Raw genomic sequence first — 20,511 nt, forward strand, 5'->3', positions numbered from 1 at the left:
TTAGACGAGACAAAGCTCACTGATCCTGACGTCGATGCGTGCCGTGGGATTGATCGAGTCAGAGTCGTGTTTTGGACGAGACAGATCTCACTGATCCTAGCGTCGATGCGCACCGTGGGATCGAGCGAGGGAGTCAGTCTTAGATGAGACAGAGCTCACTAATGCTAGCGTCGATGCGCGCTGTGGGATCAAGTGAGGGAGTCAGTCTTAGATGAGATAGAGCTCACTGATGCTGATGTCGATGCGTGCCATGGGATCGAGCGAGGGAGTCAGTCTTAGATGAGACAGAGCTCACTGATGCTGGTGTCGATGCACGCTGTGGGATCGAGCGAGATAGTTAGTTTTGGATGAGATAGAGCTCACTGATCCTAGTGTCGATGCGTGCTGTGGGATCGAGCGAGTCGGAGTCATGTTTTGGATAAGACAGAGCTCATTGATGATGGCGTCGATGTGCGTCGTGGGATCGAGTGAGGGAGTCAGTCTTGGATGAGACAGAGCTCACTAATGCTGGCGTCGATGCATGCCGTGGGATCGAGCGAGGGAGTTAGTCTTGGATGAGATAGAACTCACTGATGTTGGCGTCGATGCACGCCGTGGGATCGAGTGAGGGAGTCAGTCTTGGACGAGATAGAGCTCACTGATGCTGGCATCGATGCGCGCCGTGGGATCGAGCGAGTCGGAGTCGTGTTTTGGATGAGATAGAGCTCACTGATGCTGACATCGATGTGCGCCATGGGATCGAGTGAGTCGGAGTCATGGGGCGAGATCGGGGTCACATACCTAGATGTTTGGAGCACAGTCGGTAGCGTAGCCAGATGACGTGAGCTTAGAGTCGACGTGAGTTCGGAGTCGTGGTCCCTGGTTTTTAGAGCGCAGTCGGAAGTGTAGCCGGATGACGTGAGCTTGGAGTCAACGCGAGTTTGGAGTCACGGTCCCTGTTTTTTTGGAGCGCAGCCAGAAGCGTAGTTAGTTGGTTAGTTTATAGATCGGACGAGGCGGTGCTCATAGATCCTAGCGTCGGTGCGCACCATGGGACCGGGCGAGTCAGAGTCGTGGATCCTAGCGAGTTCGGGGTCGTAGTCCCTAGCATTTGTCTTGAGCCCCCGAGCCCTATTGGGCCTTCATAGGGGTTGATGTGAGTTGTGTGCATTACCCCATCCTCGGTTCCTCATAGCCGAAGGGTTGAGTCTTGTCGCCTGTCCCGATCGCTTGGGCTCAAACGACGTTGCTCGGTGAGTTTGCTAACGGGTATGATCGAGTGGAATCTAGGTCTGTCGTTCGTGATGGGGTCGGCATAGCCCTCTTATGACATTCCACTACTCCTTTACCTATAACCCGATAGATGCCTAGGTCATTCTAAAGACCAACCTAGGTGGCCTAACGGCCTCCCCTCAATGGAGATTCTATGGGCTTGGCGAGAGGTTCAGGATCGAATAAGAAGGTTAAGATGACCCGGTTTGCCTGACCGGGCGAGGGCCGCACGGGGCTCATCTACGGTTTTCTCCCCTAGCTCTATTGGTTGCTCATGTCGAATAAGGCAACCGCCGCTTCGTGACTCAACACTGAGCGTTGTGATGCATTTCACTGCATGTGCGATGCTTAGTTCCTGAGCCCCTAGGCGGTTCAGGGCCCAAATCGTCCAGGAGGTTCGAGCGTATGGAATGAATGCGTGTATGGATGTATGAAATGGTTGTAAGGAAATAGAGGGGATTGGTATTGCTCACCTTGATGGCTTTGAGTGATGGGGTTTGAAGAGCTTGAGTCAGAAATGTCCGACCGGGACCCGCGCTTGTTAATTGTGGGTGAGTCCTTGTGTGGATAGTTTTTGTATTAATGAACACATGCTCACCTTGATGACCTGAGCGATGGGGTTTGGAGAGCTTTAGTCAGAAATGTCCGACCGGGACCCATGCTCATCATTCATGATGGAGTCGGTATGGCCTACATGAGGCGCCCCTTTGCTTCCTCACTTGTCATTCGGTGTCTATCCCGAGTGATTCAATCGACTCAGGGGGTCAGATGGTTTCTTCCAGCGGAAGATTTTGCTTTAGGTTCCTCTAGGTCTAGCCTGGGGAAGCAGGGAGCCACCCACGTGTAGTGGCACTTTGGTTCCTGTGCCCATCATGTGGTAGTGGTTGGTCATGCAGTAGTGGTGGGCCATGGCCAGGCCACATCCCTTCTGATCAGGAGCTGTTCTATCACGTAGGGCATTTCTCATCGATCAGGGCGTGTCTTATCTGCATTAAATGGGAAAGAGAGAAAGAATTCCTCGCTCCGCCGTTCCATCTTCCCCGATCGGCGCACCCTTCCCTAACTATTGTTTCCTTTTCCTTAAGTAGGAGAAGGGAGAGGGTTTTTTCACCCCGTTCTTTTGCCTATTCCTCGTCTGCCGCTGCCTTCCTTCTTCCTTCTTGCCATGAGCATTCCTGAGAGCCACGGAAGTTTCTAGGAAAGAAAGGGGAGAGAGAGCGAGGGGGAAGAGAAGAACTCACCAATCCTCTTGTGATCCCTAAGCGAAATGTTGGACTGGAGGTCATCCATCATGAGGAAATCGGTGTTGGAGGCCTTCGTCAAGATGGGGTTTCTGCCACCGCAGGAGGTGGTGCACTGGAGGGTTCCCAGGGGGGAGGAGTTTCCACAGCCTCGGCTCGATGAGGTGGTGTCCTTCCTCACCTTCCATGAGCGTGGGTTGGGATACCCCGCGCATTGGTTCTTGTGCGGACTCCTCAATGAGTGGGGCCTGGAGCTATAGCACCTTAATTCGACGGGGGTGCTACACATCGCTGGCTTTGTCACCGTCTGCGAGGCTTTCCTTGGGATGGAGCCACACGTGGATTTCTTTCGACGGCTGTTCTCCGGGAGGACCCTGACGGCAGGGAACTCGGCCGAAACCGCGCCGGTGGGAGGTTTCGCCTTGTAGAGGAAGCTGAGCGTAGGAGGTTCATACCCCGCATACACCCCCTATGACTCCAACCGGGGGTGGCATGGGGAGTGGTTTTACATCAGGAATCCGGCGGCGGCGCCGTTCCCGACATTCACTGGTGGGAGGCCAAAGAATCGGGATAGCTAGTCGTGGGGTTGCACCCACACAGAGAAGCATAAGGTGGGAGTCATCGAGGAGGAGCTCTAGAAGCTCATAAAGTGGGGCCTTGATGGGGTGCGGGTGTTCCACACCCTCTACCACCGCCAGGTTGCGTCGTTGGTGGAGAGGACACGGCCGATGTGGAGGTACAACGGCCAGTCGGACTCAGACCGTGCATCGCTGGAGGACCTCCTAGACGATGAGGTCTATAGTCGCCTAGGCTAGGTGCTATAGCTGAGGCCCAAGGAGATGGTTGTGGGGAAACCCATACCGTTCAATGCCTCAGTCGTATACAGACTAGTATGATCCCTTCTTTTTTGTTTGTGTCTCTTCCTCTGCTTTTCCTATTTCTTGATTTTGGGTCATTCGTTCTGTAGGGGCTTGAAAAGTACAAGTCCTAGCCGCACCTTCCTAAGGGACCGGAGGGCGTGGCCCGGCAGGCCACCCAGAAGGAGGCAGCAGATGCTAGGAAGAAGAAGAGAACTAGGGAGGTTCGATGGAAGCAGGAGAAGGAGCGGGAGGTCACCCGACGCGTGAAGGTCGGGGAACGTAGGAGCGACATTGAGTCGGAACTTGCGTCGAATGATCCTACGGATGTGGACAACATGGTCTTCTCCGACGAGGAGGAGAGTCAGGAGGTCATTGTGACCTCGGCGGAGCGTTGTGACCCTACGGCGATGTCCGCTGGTGAGGAGCATGAGGCCACGCGGCGCGTGGTGGTTCCCATGTTGAGGAAGCGTGCGGCGAGCGCGGACGCCGTTGGTGGACGGGCGGCAAAATGGACGCGATCACCGTGCCCCTTGGCGGTGTCACCAGTCCCGTCATCGCCTGTGGCAGATGTGGTTGAGCAAGTTGGGCGGTCCAGGGAGCAGACTAGTGCCCGTATGTCGCATGACTTGCAGCCAGCGGATGCTCTGCTTGTTTCTCCGATCGGGGAGTCTCGAGCCAGAGGTCATAGCGACTCAGAGGCCGGGCAGGAGCCAGTCGGAACGACTCCGCCCTTGTCTAAAGCGAGGGGGCATGGGTCGCAGCCTGGGAGCGGTCCTCATCCTACAGGTCCATCATCATCAGGGCATGCCTTCAGAGTCGTGTCGCTCACCTCTTGGTGTGTTTCCCTTTGTTGGTCTTCGATCTTTTGCTAGTTGAGTCTTTTTGGGGTGTGACTTACCTGCAATTTCTGTCAGCGGCCGAGGGACGATGGGGCTAAGCATTGCCTCGACTCCCATGCAGGAGACCTAGAGGCCCACCCTACAGCGTGCTGTGGCGAGCGACGGGGGGAGCAGGGTGGTGGTGGCGAGCCCTTCCCTTTCGGGGGCGGTTGCTACCATAGTGACAGTGGCGGCATCGACTTTGGCGGTGATTTCGGTGCCAATGGCGGGGGCTACGTCAGAAGTAACCCTCGCGGCCCCTCCTCCACTGGTCACGGTGGAAGAGGAGAGGGACACCAAGCTCCCGGCCTCGTCGGGCGGAGGGCTGCCTAGCTCATCCTTGCCGCCGGGGCCAGAGGCGCCGGAGGAAAGTGTGGCCGGGATGGAGTTGGGACGCCCAGTGGTGGTCCACGCGAATGAAGTGGTGGACATTCCGTCTAATGACAAGGTGGATATCGTGGCGGGGCCGTTGGTGTCGCCATGGGAGCTGGCGGTGGTCCAATCGGAGGCTAGGCCCTCTGACGGGCTGCCGGAGGGTGACCTTGAGTGGGCCTACCCTAAGGACCAAATGGAGGCATGGTTTGTCGTTTGGGATTCCTAGGAGCATCAGCTCTGGGACATCCTTGGGGAGCAAGGGCATGCCACGGTGTTCGAGCTCACCAACCTATCCGAGAAGTTTGGAAACACCCAGAGGTAGGTTAGGTTTGCTCAACAGTTGGTGGAGGTTGACCTGTAGCTTGCCGCGGCGGTGAGTTTTCCGTACTTTGTCCTTGACCTTTGAACCTTTTGTTGGTTGCCTTAGCGCACCTATTTTTGTAGAGTCTAAAGGAGATGTCGTCCTGCAAGTCTCGCTTCCTCTAGACAGAACACGCCCGGATGGCTGAGCTCGAGCATCAGGTAGAGTCCGCCTGTCGTGAGTCCTAAGACTAGGGGCCGAGGCGGCCACAGCACGGGTAGAGGGGCAGCATGCAGCGGAGCAGGGCGACTGCTGCCGAGCAAGGGCTCAAGGCGGCGAAGGGCCAGTAGGCAAAGATTGAGGCGAGGTTGCGGGCATCCTTGGTGAACACCAAGGTGGCACTTCAGGAGGCCTTGGCGGCCCTTGAGCCAGAGCGGAGCGCTTTGGAGTCAGAGCGGGCTACCCTGGAGTCAGCACGAAAGGCCCTAGAGGCAGAGCGGAGGGCCCAGTCGGAGGCAGACCATGAGGTGCTCGCTCTCCAAGGCCGGGTGATGGGGACAGAGGACGCAAGTGCCTAGCTATGTGAGCAGGCGGCCCGATAGGTGAAGGATCTCTCCATCCTTGAGAACTTCCACGTCGGTACGTGCTTTTTCTGTTCTTTGTTGTTGTTTTTTTCCTTTAGCCTATTTCTGAGCTTGTCACTCTTCTCTTAGAGCTAGGTGGAAAGATGAAGACGCTAGAGCGGGACCTAGAAATGATCAAGGTGACCCTCAGCCAGAATGCGGAGGAACTGGCCAAGTCCCATGAAGAGCGACGTGCTCTCGAGGGGGATCTTGACCAGATCCGCAATGTTGCCTAGCTCATTGTCTTGGACGTCTTTGGGTCGGCGCCCAACACTAGTGCACCCGTGGTTCAGCTGGCGGAGGTCCCAGATGTGGTTCGGGACCTTATCAGGAGCGGGCTGTTCTATGGGGCATCGGGGGTGCTGACATCGGTGGCAATGCACCATCTGAACCTGGACTTCACCGCCATCTACAGCGGGTATGCTGAAGGCTTGAGCATGGAGGATATCTAGTCGATCGGGGAGGGCTTGCAGCCGCACGCAAGGTCGTTGGCGGAGCAAGTTTCTACCTAGTGGGTGATGGACGTCTGTCATGAAGACATGGCCAGAAGCATGTGTGGAGAAGACGCTGCCCATTCTGTAGATGACGTGGAGCCTAGGTCAGAGGTGAACGTCGCCATGGCCCCGACCGAGCCGAATGTCGTGCCGTCGGGGAGTGAGCAACCTGCTCCCCCATCGGTCACTCCAATAGAAGATGCCGCCGAGCTGGTCCAATAGCTTGCAAAATATAAGTAGTTTAGTGAAGGTAGAAGTTTCAATTTGTGGGGGAGCCCCCGTGTAAATATTACTGTGTGCTTAATGACTTTCGTCGGTTTTGTTTTCTGTGATGGAATTGCTCCGTTCGGGGGAGCCTGTTCCCTTTCGTTCCTTAGTTTTCCCTTAGCATAATTTTGTTTTTTATTCTTTCTTTCTTGTACCTGCCTGTTTGTCTCATAGACCGTGACCTTAGGAGCCCAGGGCGTGACCCGCGAGGCTTGGCTGCTCATAACCATAGGGAAAGGCAGGGTGCGATTGGTTGGAATGTTTTTAAAGCAAAGCTACGTAAAGCAAAACTAAGGAACAAACTATCCCATTGGTTGGGTAGGAAGGAATTCCACCATATGTAAACAAAACAGGGAGGTAGTCATTAAGCATAATGATAGTAGTGTACTCTAGTGGAGCCCCCGAGCACACCGAGCCGAAAAGTGTTTGGGTCGGGGTGCTTTTACAGGAGCATATACTAAGTAAACAAATGGTAAGATTAAAGCTTAGGGAAAAATGACATAGATGTTCTAGTAGTTTGGAGGGATGGGCATTGTTGTTGTCCTTCGGTCGGTATGTGTCTGGTCGGATCACTTCGTCCTTCAGTCGTCCGGATCCTAGCCCGCTACGCCCCCTTTCTTGGTTGCTGCTTCCTTCGGCCTGCCGGCCTATTGTAGAAGGTGCTTGAGGAGTTGGCAGTCCTTGTAGAGGTGTTTTACGGGGTAGTCGTGGTTGGTGCATGGGCTCTCCATGAGCTCGTGGAAGTGGTTGAAAGGGCCCTGCTGGGGCTGCGTGCCCGCATGATCAGCTGTGGCGATCAACACGGAGTTGGCCGGTCGGCGATGATTCTTTCTGTTCTTTTTCCCCCTCTACGTGGAGGGGCCTTTGTCCTGATCTTGGCGCTTGGCATTGCCCTTGCCCTGGCCTCCATTGAAGCGCGGCATGAGCAGTGTTTGTTGGGGGTTTTGGACAAAGGTCCGTGGTCCTGAGCCATCAGGGTTGGGACTTCGGTCGCTGCTGCGTGTGTCTCGGTTCGGTCCGTGCCACGCGAATACAGGCGGTCGATGCGGAGCGGTCGCTAGGTCAAGATGAGGTGCCGGTGCAGCCTCCTGTGTCACACTCGATGATTGTAGCGGCGATTGGGTGGAGCGACCCATCTGCCGTGTTCTCGTTCCCCTGGTAGAGAGTGAGGATGCATATCGGAGTCGCGATATGGAGCACTCCGCTTGTTGAATGGCGGCGGTCTCCACTAGAGCCCGAAGGTTCCGGTGGATCGCCTGTTCATGAGGGTCATTCGGTTTGGACAGGCCGCGTAGAAGCATTGCCGTGGCGATGATGTTCTGGTTCGCCCGAGCAAAGTATGGGGGATCGTTTCCCTATCCATGGTGTTGTGCTGGACCTGATGGGTGCGCCCCTGGGCACCGCTCGCTGGTCTATGCGCGCGAGGAGCAATGTGGTGCGCCGGGCGTGTTGGCGTAGTTGGTGGCTAATGCAGCCACCGTTGTCGCAGTTCCTCCCCATGCTCAAGTGTGAGCTCGGGGGTCTCCGCGTGAGGGTCCGGAGAGGTGTGAGTCCATGAGGACTCCGCTTCCGCCGGTGGGTGTCCTAGAGGGTCCACCACGACGCACTCCCAGGATGGACGGTGGCTAGGTGCCATGTCGCCGATGTTGGAGCCGTCACTCTCGCCATCGTCATCCATGAGGTCGAGGAAACAGGTGAGAGCATAGCTCGCCATTCCCATGAATTCGGATGTGAGAGGGGCGACGCAGGCATCCTTCGGAGCCCCCGGGCGTATGCGTCCATGGAAGACGCGAGGCTGTAGGGGAACCGGTCGTACGGCGATTACGTTGGGGACAACGGGGTTCCACTGGGTAATCAATGGAAGATAAAGAATAGTAAGTAAATAACAGCGTGTATATTACTCACAGCGGAGTTTGAGAAGAGAGTTTGCTCAGAATGAAGCACAAATGCTGTGTCATCGAAGTCACACGTCCTGGAGTCGATGGAGGGCGCTCCTTCGATAGGTGCCGGGACGTGAGCCTCCTCGCGGAGATGTAGCACGTCGAGCCGGTCGGCGATGAAGTTCAGGCTTCCGAAGAGGAAGGCCTGGGATGGCTCGAAGACGGGTGGAACTCACATCCCGACAGGCGAGACTGTGGGAAACTCTAGCGAGCCGAAGCGAATCGTATCGCCCGAGCCCGACATGGCGAGGGTGGCGGAAAAGTGGGCCATCCGATGACCAAAAAGTGTTGAACATACAACGTTTTCCCCACGGACGGCGCCAACTGTCGGTGCAGAAAGTGACCAACTAGTGAATATTTGTAGTTTTACTGTACGTTGTGATCGGAGGTGGCCTAGCACTCAATGACACATGATTTATACTGGTTCAGGCAACGTGCCCTACGTCCAGTCGGGATCGGTCGGTGACTTTATTCCTGAGCCCAGGTGCTCAAAGTTTGCAGTGGGGTTACAAACGAGAAGGAGAAAGATGGGGTGTACAAGAGGTCCGGTCGGCTCTGATCGAAAGGGCCGAGAGTGACAGGAACTTCGCTATGAGCTAAGTGTTCAAGCGGGTGCTTGAGGTCCGAACCTGGCGATTCTATGGTTGTGAGCTATCCATCTAAGGAACTCTAGCCAACTGGAATTGGTGTCCTTCGTTGGAGGAAGCGTACCCCTTTTATAGATGAAGGAGACGACTTTATAAGTGAGAGGGAAAGGGTGCGTATGCTGCCGAGTCTTATTGTCCACGCCTACCGAGCCTTGTTGCCCACACCGATGGGTACAAGATAGTGGTAGGCGCCTACAACACTGTTAATGTCACTTTAGAATGTCAGATGCACACGGGAGGTCGTGCTGCCTTTTTTAGGGATGGTGGGCGTCAGTACCTGCAAATACTATTTGATGCCTAGAGGCATGTGAGGAGTCTCGCTATGTTCACTCGGTACGGTAAATCCTGACGCCCATACCGCTATCGATGCCTAGAGGCACGTAGAGGGCCTTACCGTATGGGAGTTTTAGCGGCCCCTACAATACTGTAGAGGGAGATGTCAGGGTGGTTGCAGAGTACTGTTTCGTGCAGGGTATGGTCTCTGTCACAGTGGTTTTGACTTGTGAGCCTTGTCTTGCCTTTCTCCGCATGTCTTCTGGTTCCTACCGAGCGGGCATCCCCGGTCAGATGGCTCCAATCGGCTCTGAGCGTGCCGGTCAGAGAAGAGCGGTGAGCAGGGTTCCTGCGACCCCCGGTCGGAGACGCGGGGTCGGAGTCGAAAGTAGTGTTTTGGGCCAGGCCTTCCGATCGGAGAGGCCGTCCGGTGGTGGCTGGAGTCGAAGCGAACGCTCCGGTCGGAGAGGTGGACCGAAGCAGCCGATGAGTGGGCCCTGTTCCTTTTTGGCCAGACCTTCCGGTCGGTGACATGGCCGCCCTTCTGGCCTGTCGTTTTAGACTCTTGGGCCAGCCCATGAGTTATGTGCTGTTGGCTTGGGCCAAGTCTTAGCGTGGAAGCCGGTCCCCCGAGGAATCCCGGGTTTATGAACCCACCAGGATAAGTCCAAAACTATTTTTTATGTCACCAATCAAACCCACGTACTATTACCCATTTACTATTGGTGTCACCATCATCCTTATCTGCTACGAGTATTAAACTTTTTCTTATAACAGTGGGAAGAGGGTTTTAATAGAAATCTCGAATTCATTTCAACAGCTTAGTCACTTGTACAAGTGGTTTGTCGTTTTACTCTGCAAATAATACAATATGCCAGACCAAATATACATTTAGCACTACCATGTCACAAGCTCACAAATAGAGTATCATGCATAAAACAGCAAAGCACAGACCACCACATACTACCTGTGCAACGGTGTACCATGTGCAAATCAGAAAAAAGGTCTCCTTGGATATCTCTTCAAGCGACAATCCCTTGGACTCCGGCACCAGCAGCGTCATGATCATCCCAAGGAAGTTGGTGCCGACTCGCACGAAGAGCGCGTTGCGGATGCCGATGCCGGGCGAGTAGCCAGCCTCCGGCTTGTGCGGGTCCTGCCGTCCTGCGCAGCGTACAGGAACCCGAACGCGCCGATGATGGCACCGGCCTTGCCAGCCGCGGCCGATATGCCGTGGCACGTGGACCGCAGCCGCGCTGGGAAGATCTCAGCCGGCACGATGAAGGTGGTGCTGTTAGGCCCGAAGTTTGCGAAGAAGAAGGTGAAGCCGTACATGACGACGAAGCCGGTGTGGTGGTACGGCGCGGCGAGGCCGATCATGAAGAAACCCATGAGCTGGATGGCGAAGCGGTCGATGATGTCTATGAACAAGACGGTGAACCAGTAGCCCGGGATGGTGCCGCAGAGCGCGATGAGCGCCTGCGCGCGCGCGATGCGGAACACCTCCTCCACCGCGTTCATGGTCTTGGCCGGCGGGATCCACCCGACCTTGGAGAAGATGTCCTTCTGGAACAGGTAAGGATGAAAACGGAACGGAAATATCCCGAACCGAACCGCATCGTTTTCTATATTTAATCCGACCGAATCCGCATTTTCTTGTCCGACTTTACCGTTTTCGTTTTCGCATTTGAGATGTTTCGTATTTCGAATGTAAAAGTAGAAAACGGTTTACACATTTTCGACCGTTTTCTACTTTTCTACTTTTAATTTGAAATATTCCGAATTCAAAATTCGGTTTAAACCGAATTTAGCCAACTGCACAGGTCATACAGCCCAATTACAGGCTACTCACCATGCAGCTGTGTTCTTTCTACCGGTGGCTAGCTGCCCTCTTTTATAGACGGCGCCCAGCCTCATCTCTCTTATTATGTATTTGGTCATGCACTTGTTTAATGCTATGCACTTGAACTAGATCATGCACTTGTTAGTTGTGAACTTGTTATGTATTTGGTCGTGCACTTATTTAATGCTATGCACTGTGGGTAGGTATTTCGTATTGAATTTTCGTATACCGACCGTGTTCGACATAATTCCGCTCGAATTGGTTCGTTTTCGAAATTCTAGATATTCCATAAGTTCGTGTTCGTTTTCGTGTCCGGCTTGTCCGCTTTCGCTTTCGCTTTCGTATTTCAAATGTAAAAGTAGAAAACGGTTGAGGAGTTTTTCGACCGAGTTCGACCGTTTTCATCCTTAGGAACAGGTTCTGGCTGTAGAAGGCAATGTCCAGGAGGAACCACGTGCTGGTGGTGCCCAGCAGGTGGAGCCCGTGCCGACGCACGAACTGCGCCGAGAAGAGCCCCCACTCGTTGCTGCCGCTGCTGGCCTGCCGCTCGGCGCGGTCCAGGTCCTCCTCGATCTCCGAGTTGAGCACCTTGGACATGTCCGCCGCGGCCTGCTTGGCGTTGCGCGCGATGAGCGCCGTGTACCGCGCCGTCTCCGGCATCTTCATGCGCCAGTAGTAGGTGAGCGCGGCCGGGATGGTGCCGAACATGAGGATGATCCGCCGCACGTAGTCGGTCTCGGGGATCAGCGACGCCGTGGGGTTGTCCTGGTACGACGGCGCCGGGTACGAGTTCCGGAAGCCGCTGGACACCACGAGCGCCACGATGGCACCGAAGAGGATGCCGAAGCCCTGCATGGCGAACACGGCCGCGATGAAGGCGCCGCGGTTCTTCTTGTTGGCGTACTCGGACATGATGGTCGCCGATATCGGGTGCCGAACCCGAGCCAGAACCGGAAGAAGCAGAGCGTGGAGATGACGCCCTTGGGGGTGTGGCCGAACGAGGGCCCCGACGCGATGGAGCAGAGCACCATGAGGATGAGCGTGAAGCCGTACACGCTCTTCCGGCCGAGCTTGTCGCCGAGCCAGCCGAAGAAGAGCTGGCCGGCCAGCGTGCCGCAGAGCGCGACGCCGTTCACGGCTGCGGACACGTTGGGCGGCAGGGTGCCGGGGCTGGGGCTGTTGGGCTCCGTGTAGTAGATGCGCCCCAGCAGCTTGGAGACGAGGGAGATGCAGAAGAGGTCGTAGGCGTCCGTGAAGAAGCCCATGCCGGCGATCACGATGGCCATGAAAATGGTACCACTGCGTCTTCGCCTGGTCCAGCGCCGTCAGAACTTTGAGCTGCTCGCCAGCCATGGTCGCTGCCGCTCACTGCACCGACCTGCTCTGCCAAACAGCTAGCAAGTTACCCTTTCTCGACGGGCTGCGGTATGTAGCCAGCAGCTCGATCTGCAACGCAATTATATAGATAGAGGCTGGTATCAGACAGTGAGCTCTCACTTGCGGACTTGCTTTGCTCTTCATGTCAGAGTTGGGGTCCGTGGTGAGCCCAAGCTGAAGTCTCTCGCGAAACTAGGGACATACTATGTTGCTGCCTTTTCTTAGTCGATGAAAGCGAAAACTCGATTTTAAACTGAGAAGGATGTTTTTTTTATAATCCTATCATTGTCAATGATGGATAGGGTTAGTGAGCAGTTGCATGCACGTTGACACGGTAATCATGTGTCGCAGGTAAGTAAAGATGCCCTTTAGCTAGTAATTTACGTGTGACTTGCTGAGTAGGTGAAACTCATCTTGCCAAGAGCATATACTCCCTCCGTTCCAAAATATTTATCATTTTCGCTTCTCGAGAAACAACTTTAATAAAATATATATTAAAAAATATTAATATTTATGGTATATAATTGGTATCATTGGAAAGATTTTGAATTTAGTTTTTTTAATAAATTTATTTAAAGATACAAATGTTACACGTATTTTCTACAAATTGAGTCAAACTTGCAGCACGGAAATCAAAAGCACCGATAATTTTGGACAGATGGAGTAGATAGGAACTCATCACCTATATTTTGAGCAATACAAAACTGCAAAAGGTGTACGGTGTACCCTTTCTGAACAACAAAAGGTGAACTGAATGGAATCTCTAGAGAACTGCTGCAAAAGGTGCATATTTCTTACGAACTGTCGCTATGCGTTTCTGAGCACAACCGCAGTCATGCTCATGCAACAACTCTAAATTTCTCAAAGCTACTATGGTCTTCTAACTAAACTCCAAACATCATCATGAAACAAAATCAGCATTGCGCACCTTTGGGAGGGAAATTGCAGAAGATGCAAGAGGCGACTTTCAGCGTTTGAACAAGAATGGAAAAGTGTTAAGCAACACTGTCGGAATTACGGCACTAAATAGGCAAGGTTCATCCTAGGAATATACATGATGCTCTTACTAACTAGCGTCATCTGGGCTTAATATAATCCTAGTCAACTGTCTAATGCCATGTTGTGTATCATAACAAGTTAGCCGCTCAGCACGAACTTGAACTCACATCAAACGCCATTTATAATGTGCGGAGAAGGATTATGTTTCCAGCTTCCGGCCGTGTGTGGTGCGAACCGTCCGATCATAGTCGTGTGGCTGCTGTTGAGCCGAAGTTTCTGTTTATGTGCGAATATGCTTCGCCTACTTGCCTGGCCTGCTCATCAGCTGTCCGCACCTTAACAAAAACAAATGGCCACCTATTCGTCTGACAATTGTAAATGAAACTTAGATAACTCTATATGCTATCTGGCCACCAATTTGTCAGTATACATTGTTCTTTTTATTTGTCCCATAGGGTACGTACAATGAAGATGCTTGAAAACATACTGATACAGTATATGTTACTATATATGATCACAATTTTTGTGGAACTACCGGTTGTGTGATGATACAATGATACATACACCTGACAAAGAAATCATGGCGCAACTAGGGTTAGATTATGTGTAGCTAGAAAACATTCTCTAGCACTTGTTGCACTCAACTTGTCTAGTCTAAACACAATATCAAGCCTTGCACGGGCCATCAATCAGTCTCTCACAAGGTAGGCCATTGATTGAGGTTAGCTTGCTTGGTGTTCATGCATCTTGACAGCACGATGTTAGAGCTAATGTGCTGTTTAACGTGCCTACTGTTAAAGTGTATGTAAAATGAACAAGATTTGGGAGAACTGTGTCTTTCATTGATCTCTGAAATATATTTATACAAGTGAGGGGGTGTCACGAAGGGACACGACTGTTTCCAAAGGACATGCCCTTTGGAGTAAAACTAACTGTCTAATCCTATCCACTAATCTTGTAATTGATGAATGAGATCACTTCGTGAACAGGTGTCTGTTGAGAGACACCGTTTCACAACACTCCCCCTTGATCGAATCTTCCTTGAGATCAATGCAGTTGTAAGCTGAAATTCCTCGAAAAACCCTATGGGAAAAATCTGAGAAATATATGATATGCCATAAAAACTCCATTAAACCTTATTGGAAAATAAGGAGAAAATAGCATATTTATTTGTGATTTAAGTAAACCACTATGTCATTGGTATCCCATTAAAAACCCCAGTGGGGAAAAATATTGGAGATACGACATAAAGATAACTCCTCCAAAAACCTTTTAAGGAAAAATATGAGGAGTAATATAAAGTGATATGCCGCTAAAACTCCTATAAAAACCCAGTGGAAAAATTAGGAGAAAATATGACGACATATTATTGGTATTGCCTTTTGGATAACTCACATGAAAAACCTTTTCAGGGAAAAACCATGGATGAGTTGTGAGGGCAATATGTGTCTTTGATATTTCCCACAAAAACCCCGGTGGGGAAAATAGGAAATATGACACATGCTTATGTTAATATTACCTCATTAAAAACTTTGACAAGAAACCTTGCAAGTAAAACTTGTGAAAGAAAAGAGTATAATATGATGCTGGTACAGGTCAACATTTAGTAGATGTCTCCCCCTAATTCTGGCAAATCTCGAAGTCGCTGCATACCAATTCCATGTACCAATTTTTGAAATACAGAAGTTGATAAAGACTTAGTAAATAGGTCAGCGAGATTATCATATGACTGGATTTGCAAGATGTTTATTTCCCCGCTTTCTCATAACTTATGGGAAATAAAACAGCTTAGGGGCAATGTCCTCAGCGACATTACTCTTTATGTAACCTGTTTGCATTTATATAACATAAGCAAAATTATCTTTATAGATAATTGTAGGTGATTCAATTGAACCAATACCACATGCATGTTGTATGTGGTTAATCATTCTGTGAAGTCATACACATTCATGTGATGCCTCGTATAGAGCAATAATTTCAGAATGATTAGTAGAGGTCACCGTCAGAGTCTGTTTAGAAGACTTCATGAATAGCTGTACCTCCATGTAAGAATACAAATCCAGTTTGGGATGGAGACCAGATAAGTAACCAGCATCCGTGTATCCAATCATATTGGGATCATGATTTCTCTTAAAGAATAAACCAAGATCCTTTGTGCCACTAAGATATCTGAGGATATGCTTCGCTTCCGTCCAATGACGATGAGTTAGATTGGCACTATGTTTAACTAGTATGTTCACTGCAAATGCAATATCAGGCCTGGTGCAATTTGCAAGATACATAAGTGCTCCAATGACACTAAGATATGGAACCTTGGTCCCAATATCTTTTCTCCAATATCTCGTGGTCTAAATGGATCTTTCTCTATTTCTAAAGAACGAACAACCATCGAGATTTTGTTATGATATAATTTGTCTATATTGAATTTCTTCAATATTTTCTGGATATAGACTTATTGATGCACTAAAATCCCTGAAGGACGGTGCTCAAGTTGTAAGCCTAGGCAACATTTGGTCTTACCCAAATCCTCCATCTCGAATCCACATGATGGAAATTGTATCTCAAATGATTGCATAATTATTTCTATATTACGATGATATCAAAATAACCAATATACGCAATCATGCTTAATTATACACAATGTATGTTGCGATTTGTATTTGGATTCAGAATATGAAGTCCATTGGGACTTATACGTCTGAATCTATCAAATTCATTTGATCCGCCAATTATTGAATTTGGAAAACTTCATTTTCACACATACCATAGGGTATACTATGCTGGATCTCTGCGTGAAACCATATGCTACAAGCTCTCATTGTTCACCACCTTGCTTCTGAAAAGAAACTCTATGAGGGAAGATATTACTGTGGTAATACTTCTCATCATTGAACAAGAGCAATTTCCTTAATTACCACCTTTTAGTTTGACCAAATTTGAGTGTGAAGACACTCTGCCTAGGATTTTTGGTCTGGATCCAGTAAGGTAAAAAGGCAATCTTTGAGGAGTATATGCCACGACAATTTGTAGTCTTTAAATGATTGATTCAGTTCTTGAAATCAATATAGCATGTGAAAATGTTAACCCTTTTGGACTCCAAGTCATTTCCCATATGGAGTCAGGGTGTTCCAATGTCCTAGGATCAGAGTTTGGGTGCACCGTTGATCCAGGTGGATTTTGATCCGAGTTTTGGATACTCATCCATTTTGGGTGTCTACCAACTTGAGGTTGGCTTGGATTTACTGATTTGGAGGATATTATCCTTGATATCCTCGGACGCTTACTTGGAGCATTATCCTTAGGAGCGGCCGTACTTCTCCCCCTCTTCTTTGGAAGTGGGAGTTGAATGGTTTTAATTGGTACCTCCATTCTTTCGGGCGCATTCTAAGTAGGATAAGAGGATTTTGTGACACCCTTATTATCAGTAAATGTTTCTGGCAGATTCTTTGCAATATGATGCAAATATAAGATATTCTAAACGATTAGGTTTAGAATTTTTGGTATGTGGATGTGAGGATTGCTCTTTTGATTCCTGGCATTCTTGATGTGGTATAAATCTCCCCCTAATGCCTGAAATTATCCTCAAATGTGATCAACATACGAGCAATTTATAAATCCCCTGCAGAGTTACCTCTTGGGATCCCTAATGCCCATTGGTATGTTGGGGTGGTGATATGGGTATGTGAAAACATACTCGATGCGCAGATGGGAAATGTTTGGCTGCGGCCAAAGTTTCACGTACATACTGCAACGGAGGGAGTTGTATAAATGCAGCTTGATGAATTTGAATTAACGATGCGGTGTGTAAGGCCGCATGAAAACAACTTAGTTCTGGTAAATTACAATTCTATTTTAATATGTCATGCAATTTGATTCTCAATAAGAGACTTAATAAAACCATTATTAGTATGGACATAAGGTACTTGATATATAGTACCCCAAAACCAAACAGTTTCATATAAAATGAATTTGATCCCACGTCCAGGATAATTTGCTCTAAATTGAAGATTTTGAGCAATGTGTTTGGTATAGTGATGGTTCTCATGACTAAGAGACACACCTGGGACTATATTTTGGATGCATAAATGTGCATTACATAGTATCTCTATGGTCTATAAAATGGTAAATAGAGTCACATATATGTTCTTGAATTTCTTCAAGAAATGTAGTGGCTCATATTGGTGCTATGACCAATAGAATTGACAATAATTCTCAAGTTATCTCTATAGTTGAATAACCAAGGCAAATGTGCCAAGTCTTGTTGACATCAAGAGAGAGAATTATTTGTACGCAACATTGGATACAAGTTATGTATGTGTTGTCAAATCAAACTGAGGATGTTCTGTTTAAGTATTGCCATATCTGTTGTTAAGAGAAAAATACTCCTCTTAGTTGTCATCTTGGGGTTTCCATATGAAAACCACATTGACGGATATCTCTATAATTTTAATTGGGTATATTATGGAATCAGAATACAAGAATGGATTTATGATTATTATTTGAGTACCAATAGGGAGTATGATAGTAGCATGACCAAAGCCCACTATCATGACATCACGTCAAGCGATTAACAAAATATTTTCTTGTCTCTATGTAAGAGTTTAGGAATATTTTGCTTCCCTATATATAGAGTTTGTGGTGCAACTATCCACTAGGCAAAATTCCTCTTTGCATTTGGATTTACTCCCGTATAGGTCTATATATAGCATGAAGAATATAATGACATTCTTTACAGATATATAGATTTCATACAAGTTAATTAATGGAATATCAAATGTGATGGCACATTATTGTGATATTCAATTGAAATTGATGACAACATTTTATATTACAACATCAAAATAGGACGTAGAAACTAGGTATGTTTGTAAATGGGAGACAAATTTTGGTCCCCAAAATGGATCAAGCGAAGTAAATTCGATGATCGTGCTCTCCATGCTCATAAGACCCACTTATTAATTAAGTGTTTGGTTGCTACTTGGTTTCTTCATGAAACTTGTTATGAACAACTGGCCTTCCTGGTGGTGTCAGGTTGAAGATAGAAGCGTGCTTCATATCTTTATTGTTGAGCCAGATATTTATGTCCAATGGATTTGTAATACCGATCAATTAAATGTTTCAAGGCATGACATTTCCAAGTTGTGTGGCTGAACATACACAATTGGGACAAAATATGATTTGTCATATTTGGGAAATGCCTTGACCCTAAGGAATGCATGGGGCTGCTACTTCTTTTTGCGTTAAATCTTACCATTAAAGTTCTTTGGATGGCATTATTACATGGCATCGAACTTGTATGATTCTGAAAATTCAGTGTACTTCAGATGATAGAGCATCACTATAATGCTAATGATGATTCCTCGATAAGAGTTTATCATACACATAGACCTAAAGTAATGTAGGAATTAATCTAGAATATATTTGGTAAGTTATGTCCTTTCGCGAAAACACAATATTGGGGGATATTTTGGAACAACGTAATTATATTCTCAAGTGGACTTATGATTCTAGAGATAAAGTTGTGGCCAATCATAGTTGGCATTGGGCAGAATGACTACCTTGTGTTGTTCGTATCACTCATTGAAAGCTAGCCATATAGTGCTTCGATTTGCACCCATTGAGATACACATACGTGTGACCTGGATGTATACGGTGCTTTATTTAAATAAAACTCCGTATTTAAATTGATCGTAAGTGGTGATACTCTCTTATGAGGAGCATCAAATATTGCCATGAATCCATAGAACATCAAGTTTAACATTACGTCCATTAACCATGTTAGATAATGGTGACCATCAAGAGCAAGAGATCAAACTCTTTGCTGGCTATTATTCTAACAAGATTTAAACCATAGATTTTCTGAATTTACGCTAAGGGTAAATTTAAATTGCTATGGTGATGCTGTATTAATTAATGCAAAATAAATAGGAGACAAGATCTATCTCTCTAATAGTGTAAACCTCATTTATGCTAACACATTAGAGGTAGTCATCGTAAAGATGTAGACCTCTAATAATATGGACATAGTCTGTTGAACAGTAAATGCCAAGTGGTGTATGTAATTTGTATAAACACATTTTAAGTTAATCATCAAAAGATTGATGTAGACCTTAGTTAATCTGCAAACGAATTGGGTACGCACGTTGAGGATAGTCACTAAGAATTTAGTGTAGATCCCACAGTAGCAATTATGGTGCTACCTTGTGTATGGCCAATAAGAATGCTGATTAATGGTAGTCATCTTTGTGAAAAGATGTAGACCGTATGTTCCAATTTGTGATGTTGGGTACGCACATTGAGAATAGTTACTAAGAATTTAGTGTAGATCCTAATGTAGCAACTATGGCGCTACCTTGTGTATGGCCAACATACAATGTGGAACATTTGTGTTATATACAAATAATGAGGTAATACACTTAATGGATTTTGCATTAAAAATGTAAGCACTGTGAGCTTTTAATAATAAAGCTTAAAAGGGCTTAACATGAAATGAAAATTGCAAATAACAAAGTAGTTGCAATGCAAAGGTCGTGATAATAATATTACATGTTTATTGGGTTTGCCATTTTGGATAAACACTTTGAACAATGTAATGATTGTACTACATGTTTATTGGGTTTGCCAATTTGAACAAACACTTTGAACATGCAATTTTAATAGCATATGTTTATTGGGTTTGCTAATTTGGACAAACGCTTTGAACAGTACTAAAAAAATCCAGAAAACATAAGATCTGGAAAGCGAATTTACAGTGATAAATTCATCTGTAGCAGTACATGTCATGATGCAATTCTTGATGACACATGGGTCTCAAAAATACTTATTTACATGAGGTAAATATTATGCATCACAATGCATTTTAAACCTAGGGTCTAAAATTAATATTTACATGAGGTAAATATAGTATGCTACAGACATGTTAAAACCTGAGGGCTTAATCATGAATTTGGATTATATAAATAATCCATTTGGAGTATCCTGTAATTCATAGAAAATACAAGGGTGTTCGTGCATTTCTGCACAAACTTATCCAGCGTACGAACGGTTTTCCGGTCGGTCGAGTCTCTTGGCCTCCGGGCATGCTGCTTGGGGCCACGGGAGCCCCCGGCGCTGTCTCGCCGGCTGTGGGCGGGCCCATCGGC

General features: G+C 48.1%; 1 pseudogene; it reads right to left on the reverse strand.

Moving 5' to 3' along the window:
• Positions 1-7,352: 7,352 nt before the first annotated feature.
• LOC136536661 (probable inorganic phosphate transporter 1-3) lies at positions 7,353-12,524 on the reverse strand (annotated as a pseudogene).
• Positions 12,525-20,511: the final 7,987 nt, after the last annotated feature.

Source organism: Miscanthus floridulus, chromosome 2 (assembly GCF_019320115.1).
Source record: "Miscanthus floridulus cultivar M001 chromosome 2, ASM1932011v1, whole genome shotgun sequence".
Classification (NCBI taxonomy): Eukaryota; Viridiplantae; Streptophyta; class Magnoliopsida; order Poales; family Poaceae; genus Miscanthus; species Miscanthus floridulus.